The following is a 10,009-nucleotide window of genomic DNA, read 5'->3' as shown; positions in this document are numbered from 1 at the left end:
GGGACAGCTTGTGTTCCTCACACAAGAGCAAACCAGAGATGCTGTGCCCCTGTCTGGGCTGCTGAGATCTAGGGGAGGAGGAAACGGGCTTGAATCCTGTCACCACGAAGCTCCCAGGCATGTTAACTAGCCCTCCACGTTGCTTAAAGGCTTTAGAAGAAACTTGGTCTGGTAGTTCCAATCCCCGACCGCAGAGCAGCCCTGCCCTCTGGTGGCCAACTGGTGCAGTGCCATCGCGGAAAAGTGACAACAATTTAGGAAAAAATTTTGCTTTATACAAGTTGTCTGACTCCAACGTAGACAACTGGGAAGACAAAAAATAAGGAAATAAAATGTAATAACGTGACCTTAATACCCTTGATGCTACTGGAGCTCCCAATCTTATGCCTGTTTTATACTAGCTCATTCATTCAATCAACTATTTGCAGAGCCCCTCCCATGCCCCAGGCACCGTTCCAGGCACTGGCCGTGAACAAGTGAAAGTCACTGTATTTGTGCTGCTTGCTTTCCAGCTGTAGGCACTCTCTGTTTTTATCCTGATATCTTCACTTCCTTCATAACCTATGTTGCCACATACTCTTCATAAAAATCACTGCTGATGGCTAGATGGCAGTCCAGTGAGAGAATGTCTGCAGCCTATTGTCTAGTGTACCAGGGACATCTTCTTCAAAGCAAAAGGAGGCAGATAAGAAGCTTTTGATCACTTTCTTTACAAGAGTGAGGTGCAGCTGGCTGAGTGGACCCCACAAGCCGCCCACATGGATTTTTCCTGTCTCCCTGTCCTCGGTCCTGGACGCCAGGATGCTCCAGACCTGAAGTCAGGGCACACACCTTCTATCGAAATACCGTGTCTTCACTCAACAATTACTACCTGCTGGCATTATTCCAGGGACTGAGGCTACAGCAGCCAACAAGGCAGGCAGGGCCCTGCGTCTCCTGGAGAACAGCCTTGTGGGAAGGCAGCGTGAAACACTTCATCACAAAATCAATTGTAATTCCAATGTCATGTGTGAAAGTACTAAAGAGGCACCCCAACTTAATCTGAGGGGTCCACGCCCCTGAGGAGGTCTCCTTCAAACTCCGAACTCAAGGACACAGGAGTAAGGTTGGGGCCAGGCAGAGGGAGGGCAGCTGCGACACCTGGAGCCCAGACAGCAAGAGGGTGAAGGAGGGAAGCGGGTGGCGGCCAGATCTCACAGGACCTCGGAGGCCACTCAGGAAGTGTGGGCTTTCTCCTCAGGGCAACAGGAAGCCACTGCAGGGTTTTGAGTGCTTTGAGCAAGTCTGGCCCTTTGGAAAGATCCCCTGTAACAAACAAAACCAGCTAGAAAATACACTGGAAGAAAAGAGGCATTCATAAGAGTGATACAAAGAACAAACTATTCAGAAAGTCACTTATCAAGAAATATGTAATACGTTTCTAAAGAAAAGCTGTAAACTTTACTGAGGGGGAGAAAAGAATACTCAAATAAATGGAAAGACACGTTTTTGTCTTAACAAAAGATAGTATTGTGAAAATGTGAAGTTTCCTCATATTTACCTATATGTTTGCCACCTGCATAGACTATTACCTTCTGAATTGTAGGGCCCCTGTTTTATACTTTCTCAACTCCCGGTACTTTCCCTCCTTAACACGTGTGACAGTGTGATTACATTATTTTTGTAATTACGTGTTTCAGGCTGCCTACCCACTCCACTGATAAAAAGAACACTAAAATTCATCTGAAAATATATGAGTGAAAATAGCCAGTAAATTTCTTAAAAAAATCTTACCAGGTAATAAAAATATGTTATAAAGCTGGAGTAAATACAGCCATTTGGCACACATACAAGCAGAGGCAAAAAGATCAAGAGAACACAATAGAGAAACCAGAAATAGACCCAACTGTAGGGGGAAATTTAGAATATCATAAGGTGCCACTCCATCAGTAGGAGAAATGGATTATTCAGTAAACAGCATGGGGAAAACAGCTGGCCATTTGGAAAACAATTAAATGTGCGTCTGTACCTTTGTCCTTCACACCCAAATAACTGCAGGTGGATCAAAGGTTTAAAAGTAAAAATTGAACCATGAAAGCATGAGAAGAAAGCATGAATATATTTCTTTTGCAATTGTGGCTAGAAAAGCATGATATTAATTCCATAAACCGTGAAGGAAGAGACTAATTAATTTGATTCTAAAAAGTGTAAAACTCCTTTGAGGCAAAAATACAGAAAGTCAAAAGACAAACGGAAAATTAGGAGAAATATTTGCAGGAATATGAGAGACAATGTGACAATTTCCTTAACTACAAAGAATGCTTAGAACTCAAAAAGCCAAAGATAAAGAACTCAGTAGAAAGAGCAGGCAAGACAGCACAGAGCAGAAAAAGAGATTCGCGTGGATGACAGATATATTAAAAACAGCCTGGGCGCCAGCCCATGGCCGAGTGGTTAAGTTCACGCACTCTGCTCTGGCGGCTCAAGGTTTCACTGGTTCAGATCCTGGGTGCGGACATGGCACCGCTCATCAAGCCATGCAGAGGCAGCGTCCCATGTGCCACAACTAGAAGGACCCACAACTAAAAATATACAACTATGTACCGGGGGGCTTTGGGGAGAAAAAGGAAAAATAAAAATCTTTAAAAAAAAAAAACTCAGCTTGATTCATAATTTTTAAAATAAGTTACCATTTTTTACGTATCAGAGTGACAAAGCTATGGGCAGGTGTTGGTAAAGGTGAGGAGAAACAGCAGACTGTGGACATGGAAATTGGTAGGGCCAGGAGGAGAGGCAAAGAGGCAACAGCCATCGACCTTCTAATTGCCCGACCCCGTGAAGCCAGCAATTCCACTGCTAGCAATTGATTTCACTGCAGCCGTATTTCTAAGAGCAAATCACTGGGAACAACAGGGGGCAGTCCTCGGATATGGGGACAGGCAACGAGCTCCAGCATGCACTTTCAAGTGAAAAATGCAAGGTGCAGACGTCTGGGTGGTGGTGGTGGTGGTTTTTTCTTCTTCTTCTCCCCAAAGCCCCCCAGTACATAGTTGTATGTTCTAGTTGCAGGTCCCTCCAGTTCTGCTATGTGGGACGCCACCTCAGCATGGCTTGATGAGCAGTGCTAGGTCCATGCCCAGGATCTGAACCCATGAAACCCTGGGCTGCTGAAGGTGAGCGTGGGAATTTGACCACTTGGCCACGAGGTGGGCCCCTGGCTTATTGTTTTTTAATGTCACATGCACATATGTATAATTATGCATGCACATGCAATTATGTATACACACATAGATAAAAGCATTTATAAGCCTTGAACAAATTTGGAAGGATACAGGAGAAACTGCTTGCCGCTGGGAAGTAGACCTGGAGGTTGGGGGTGGGGGAGGCGGGGAATCTATCTTTGACTTTTCACCTTATTTCCTCCTTTGTCCTTTGAATTTTTCCCGTGAGCATGTATTGCTTTTGTAATAGTACCAAAATTGTCACTGCTGTTGTCGTTGTTGTTTTAAGATCATTCAGGTTTCCGTGTAATGAACTGACCACAGAGGCCAAAGTGGCTTGTGGAGACTTTGGCAGTCCAGATGTGACATGGCAGTGGCTGGGAAGGCAGCCGTGCAGCCAAAAAGAAACAAATGGATTCCAGATTTACTCAAAAGGCAATGCTGACAGGAAGGAAGGCAAGAATAGCATGCTCTGTGCCCCCACAGCCACTCTGCCACCCCATCCTTCAGCCCTACACCAAACGTCATCCCACACGCCACTAGACTGCAGGCTCCGTGAGGACAGAGCCACGTCTGTTCTGTTCTCCACTGCTTGGAACAGGGCCTAGAGGATGCTAGGAGACCAGTGGGCACCAGCACTGGCTCTGAGAGCTCTGAGCCTCAGAGTGGGAGGCTCCCCATGGGACTAATGCAGGGAAAGGCAGAGAGCAGGGGAGATTCAGGGATGACAGCAGGGTTTGAGCTGGCTCTGCCCACTGACCCCATCAACACCCCCTAGACACCCTCACAGGTATGGGCCTCAGCACCAGGTAGGAGCCTGCTCAGCACCTGCTGAACAAGTATTTGAATGGGTACCACCCACCCAGATCCAGAAGGGTGTGCAGGTGGGGCCCCTTCCAGAAAGGTGTACCTCCTCCACCATTCACAACCGCCTGCTCGAATCCCAGTTCCTGCCCAGGAGGAAGCATGACAGACTCTTCCAGGTGGACGGAGTGGATCCAGGAGGAAGGCAGCTCAGCCTTGGCGCCCACGCTCCTTGCCCTGCCCTTTGCACCTGTTGCGTACAGGAAGAGATCCTCCGCTGACCTACCCTGCTGCCCTTCCCGCTGGGCCTCCCTCCTACCCTCAGCACCTGCAGACCCCAAACCCACTGAGTAGGGAGCCGTAGATTTGTCCTAGAACCACCAAGAAACTCGGGATGGCTTCTCAGAGGAGGCAACATCTGAGCTGGGCCTTGAAGCATGAAGAGGAACGAACGTCTGCCAGATAAAAAAGGAGAAAAGAGGCTGTAGGTGTGCACCAGGGAATGATGGACCCGGCAAGCTTCTTGCAGGATGGGAATGAGGGCCTGACGGGGCTGGGTTAGAGGCAGCCAGATTGTGAAACGCTCTAGGAAATTACAGTCATAATAGTAATCTCATACCTCGCTGGACCCCCAGGCCCGGGCACGCTCCCTCCACGTGCTACTTCTCACAGAGGTATGTGGCTGGTCCATCTTCTCCACCAGACTCCAAGTTCCTCGAGAGCTGTGGCTTTCTTCTCTGTGTCCGGAGTGCCTGGCATGCCCTAGGGCATAGGTGCTCAACAAATGTTTGTTGACCTAAAAAAAGGGGATGTTTGTAACTGTGGTGACGACACAACTGTAAACATAGGTCAAAAGTCAGCGAACTGGACACTTGAACTGGGTGAATGTTACCGTGAATTACACCGCAGTAAAGCCGAGGAGAGAAGGCACATGCATATCATAGAGTGCTTTGTCGTCCACCACTTTCCCATCACTCAGCTTGTGTATCCCCCCAACAGCCCCATTGCACCGATGGAGAAACCAAGGTGACCGTTGCCAACCTGGGCCCCACCCTTAGAGCTTGTGGATCCCCGGATACGAGCCTGAGGGACACTTTCAGAGGATGTGGGCCAGTCGTGGGTGGGAAAATCTAATTTGCAGAGGTCACGCCTCCCTCTGCCAAGACCAGTTGGTCCCCTTCTAAAATCCGGGGGACAGGAACAGTGACACAGGCTGGTAGTGGGTTACTGCTGTCTTGCCCTGGGGACACTTGGCCTCCCTAGGGCAGTTTGGGCACATCGTCGGTCCTGTTCAGCGGGGTCCTCAGGCCGGCCTGGGAGACGCTGGGTGTCACACTCCTGCTCCACCCCCAGCTCACACGAACAGCCTCACTTTCACTGTATAGGATAAGAGTGCTCACTCAGATTTCCTACTACAAGTGGGATTGCCAGATTTAGATAGACATACAGGACAGAATATTTGGGACACACTTATACCAAATAGGACACACTAAACAGGATATACTTGTGCTAAAAAATTATTTGTTGCTTATCTGAAATTCAAATTTAACTGGGCATCTTGTATTTTGTCTGGCAATCGTAAATGCAAAAAACAATTAAATTAAATTAATAAATTTTAAAGATTAATTAAATTAATCGAATAAAAAAATCATAAAAAACCCAAAATGATAAAATATAAAATAAAATAAGATAAAATTTTTAAATAATATAAAAATATAAAATTTTAAAAAATAAAATAGCAAACAAAAATTAAAAATTTAAATAATAAAATATTAAAAAGTAAAATAAAACATAGACTAATACACCACCAGCGGGCGGAGGCCTGCGCTGGCCCCAGTGCCTTGGCGGTCCAGCAGGATAGCGGGCATCCCTGAGGGCACCCCAGCCCAGCGTCCCAAGCACTTGGCTGCAGCCTCCATGCGGCAGCGGCGCACCCTGGGAGAGTGATGCAGAGGCCCGTAGAAAGCTCTAGAACAGCAGCGGCCCAGAGCACCCCTGGCTGTGCCTCCCAGGTGGCAATCGCCCCCTAGCAATGGGGGCCTGTCACCCAAGGCCGCCCCACACCGGGAGCGCGAAGGGCACAGCGGTTTCTCAACTGCTTTTTAACGGAAGCCAGTGTGTTCTAGAAATGGCTTTCTGCCGCTCTGAAAGGAGCACCCGAGAAGTGAGCAAACGCTGCTCTGTGTTCAGGAAAGGCACGCTCCCCTCCTGGCCTCTGCTGCTTTGCCTCGCTGGGGAGAAGGTCGTGAGCGCCACCTGTGTGCGTGAGGTCCCAGGACGCCCACCAAGGTCCTGTAGGAGGGTGGGGTGGTTGACAGCTCCTCTAGCTGAACTTTGCTGCCCCTGCCTTCTGCCACTCAAATCCAGGGTGACATTGTGTAGGCAGAAACAGGTGGGGGGTTCCCTGTTTTTTTCCTACAAATCTGAGTGCTGAAAGGCACAGCAGAGAGTTTTTGCTCGCTTGGGAAAACGCCAACCTATACGTTAGAAAAGGCAATAATAAAGGTATCATAATATTAAATTAATAACACATAATACAGCCATAAAGCTCTAAAACTTCATGCCCAGTAACCCTACTCCCTGGGAATTTATCCTAAGGAAATAGTTCAAAAGAATAAAAGTGCTATATGCCTAATAATGTTCACAATGGCATTACTGACAGTGGCTGGAAACCGAAAACAACCTAAAGCCCAGTAAAGGAGAAGGTTAAGTAACGATTTTACACGCACAGGATGGAGTGCTGTGCAGCCATTCAGTGACTGTGGCCAGGCCATAGAAACATGGGGAAATGTTTATAATATAATCTTAATGAAAAGCCGTTTAATATAAAACGGTACATACTTATAGATCATAGCCCCCTCAGAATTGCCTTTTTTAATTGAAGTTTTATTTAGATAATTGTAGATTCACATGCAGTCATAAGAAATAATACAGAGATTTCATTTTTACACAGGTTCCCCCAGTGGTAACATCTAGCAAAATCAGGATATAGACAGTGATATAATCCACCACCCTCGGTCAGATTTCTCCAGTTTTACTTATACTCACGCGTGTGACTGTGTGTGTGTGGTTCTATACAATTTTATCACATTGGAATGGCTTTCTTTTTGTTTTTTGAGGAAGATCAGCCCTGAGCTGACATCTGCCGCCAATCTTCCTCTTTTTGCTGAGGAAGACTGGCCCTGAGCTAACATCCATGCCCATCTTCCTCTACTTTATATGTGGGACGCCTACCATAGCATGGCTTGCCAAGCGGTGCCCCGTGCGCACCCAGGATCCGAATGAACCAGAGAACCCTGGGTCGCTGAAGTGGAACCTGTGCACTTAACTGCTGGCCCGCACTGGGCCAGGAATGGTTTTTAAAGTACACGTGAATATGTAGAAGTGTGTGGGGAGGCCTGGGCCAGCGGGGCAGAAAGCTGAGGGGCCCGCCCAGCCAGGCCGGCCTAGCTGTGGGATCTCGGGCAAATGGAGGAACCTCCCTCGAGGTGCGGTTTTCAGCAGTCACGTGGGGACCAGTCTCCTGCCCCGTCTTTAACAAGGCTGCTGTGAGGTCATATTTGCCGAACGCAGGCACCATCATCCAGGCCCTGAGCACAGGCAGTTCACCAAGCAGCCAGAAGACAAGCCCGGGCAGAAGTGGGGGGGGGGGGGGGGGGGGCTGGGTGTGTCCCTCGGCCCTCCCACCACTCACAGCTGGGCTACTACCAAAATGGGAGGTCACTCCACCCTCCCTCTCTCCACCAGGCAGGAGATGGGACAAGGGGCTTCTCAAACATTTCCAGCTGCAAGAGGCCTGGTCTTGAGAATTGGACCATCCAGCTCAAAAATGACTCCCGTTGGGCAGCCGGAGGAAAATGGGATCTAATAGGGAAGGAGCAGAGAAAACAGTGCCTGCTGGCCTCCTTCTGCTGCTCCCCAGAAAGTTGCCTGACTGTGGCTTCCTCTCCAGTGGGATCCGCAGAGGTCGGGGAGCAGAGGCTCCTCTCCAGGCATCTCCTTCCGGACACGCCCTGTGCTGCTGGTGCAAAAGGCTGTCAGTTCCCACCCTGTCCTCTCCACCAGGAAGAAAAAACGGAGGCATGTTTCAACTGCGTGTTTTAACTCGAGCCCGTGAAGGGCCTTCTTTGTGGGAGCTCCAGGATCACAGCTCCCCAGGAGCACCCCCAGCTTAACCTTCACAACAACCCCAAGAAGGAGGTCATTCGTTATCCCCATTTTACAGGTGAGGAAACTGTCTTTGAGGAGGTTGAGCTGATGATCATACAACTAGTAAAGAGTAGGTTTCGAACTCGGGCCTGTCTGCTTTTCCTGCTTTGCCGCACTGCATTCTTAATTAAGAATTAATTCCGTTTTTCTAGATTTGATCCCAAGCTGCTGTGGCCCTGGAAATGTGAGTCAATTGGCTGTATAATAGGGGTGTCAGTGTTTGTAGTCTAAATTTTCCAAGAGCTAAGCAGTCTCACAGTGGTCTGAGTATAGCCAGCCACTAGTATTTTCCGATGACCTTTGTTGTGTTTCTGTCTCCCTGAATAGACTATGCGCTCTTTGCTGGAGGCCTCTCTGCCCTCTTCATTTTTCACTTTATCCTGAAAACCACGTGTGACAGCATCTGGTTGTTATTGGTTTTGTTTGACCAGCCCCTTTAAATCCAATTCCTTCTAGTAGCAGAGGCCACGCCCCACGCTCTTTGGCCATATCACTCTGGCCTGATGATCAGAGTACCCAGCTTCCTTGGGCACAGTGATTGTATCCAGAAATGAGATGGTACAGGATTAACCAGGACCAATCAGAATTCTTCCCTGAGCTAGATATAAGGCTGTGGGGAGAATTCCACCAAGGCTGTGAGGTAAGAGTATGTAAATTCAGGGCTGCCAGCAGCCGGGCCCGTCTCCCCCATCTGGAGTCAGCCTGTTTACAGAAGGAAGCCAGGCAGAGCCAAACAAAAACAAAAGCTGGAAGTGGAGAGAGCACGGGAGACCTAGAGCGAGCACGAGAGAGAAAGCAAAGAGAGAGACAGAGAGAGACCAGAGGCATCAAGCCTTGGTGTCAGGTCCTGTGGTCTGTTCAATTCTGTGAACAATTCCGCATCCTCCCTAACTCTGAGTGGCACTGTTTCCTATTTGTCAAGCACATGGTTCTGCAATATGTCACCTTGATGGTGCACCTCCTGGGGCTCAAGGGCTGGAGGATGAGCTGACCAGAAAGTTTCTCTCGTGGTGACAGCCAGCCCCATCTTCACGCTGGAAATAAAGACAGCCCCTATAGCACCACCCCCATGTTTGATCTGTCCCCTCTCTCTGCCCCTTGGACGCAGACAGCATGTTCTACACAGCCAGACCCAGATACCCAGAACACCTGGCAGACTTTCCCAGGATGGGCTCTAGCCATACAGAAATCCCAATGGCAGTTCTTGGGACCCTGTCTCTCTCATAAACCCTGCATCAACCCAAGCATCTCTGCCTCCCATCCCTCAGTCCTTGACGCCTAAGCTCTGCCAAGCCAGACAGGATCCCGTGTTCCATCTGACGCCTCTTGGGACCTAGCCCATGCCATCGCCATCCTTCCCCCGTCAAGTGGGCTCTCCTCCCTGCCCGTGCCATCCCCAAGCTTCTGGACATTCTCACTTTAAAGTCGCTCGGTCAGTGTTGCCTCCTCCCCCAGGCCCATCCATAGGCCTAGCACCTCCTCGGCCCAGGGTCCCCAGGCCTGGGAGGCCTTCCAAGGATGCCAACGCAAGAGGCCTGGCTGAGTCCAGGGAGAGCTGCTCTCGCCAGGCGGGCTGGGTCCCCACCCCAAGTGACTCTGGTTCAGGTGGCACCGTGGCGTGGACGGGGGTCCAGTGTGCACAGCCCAGTCCCATAACTAGGGGTGGGTAAGGCCTCCTGAAGGTGGAGAATGCCAGATGGAGGCCACGTCTACAGAAAGTCTCAGTTCACAGACAGCCCACACATCATGGTCCGTTTTTATTTAAAAAACAAATATATATATATATATATACAAAC

This window comes from Equus quagga, chromosome 5, assembly GCF_021613505.1.
Source record: "Equus quagga isolate Etosha38 chromosome 5, UCLA_HA_Equagga_1.0, whole genome shotgun sequence".
Taxonomy (NCBI): domain Eukaryota; kingdom Metazoa; phylum Chordata; class Mammalia; order Perissodactyla; family Equidae; genus Equus; species Equus quagga.
Note: the sequence above shows the minus strand (reverse complement) of the source record.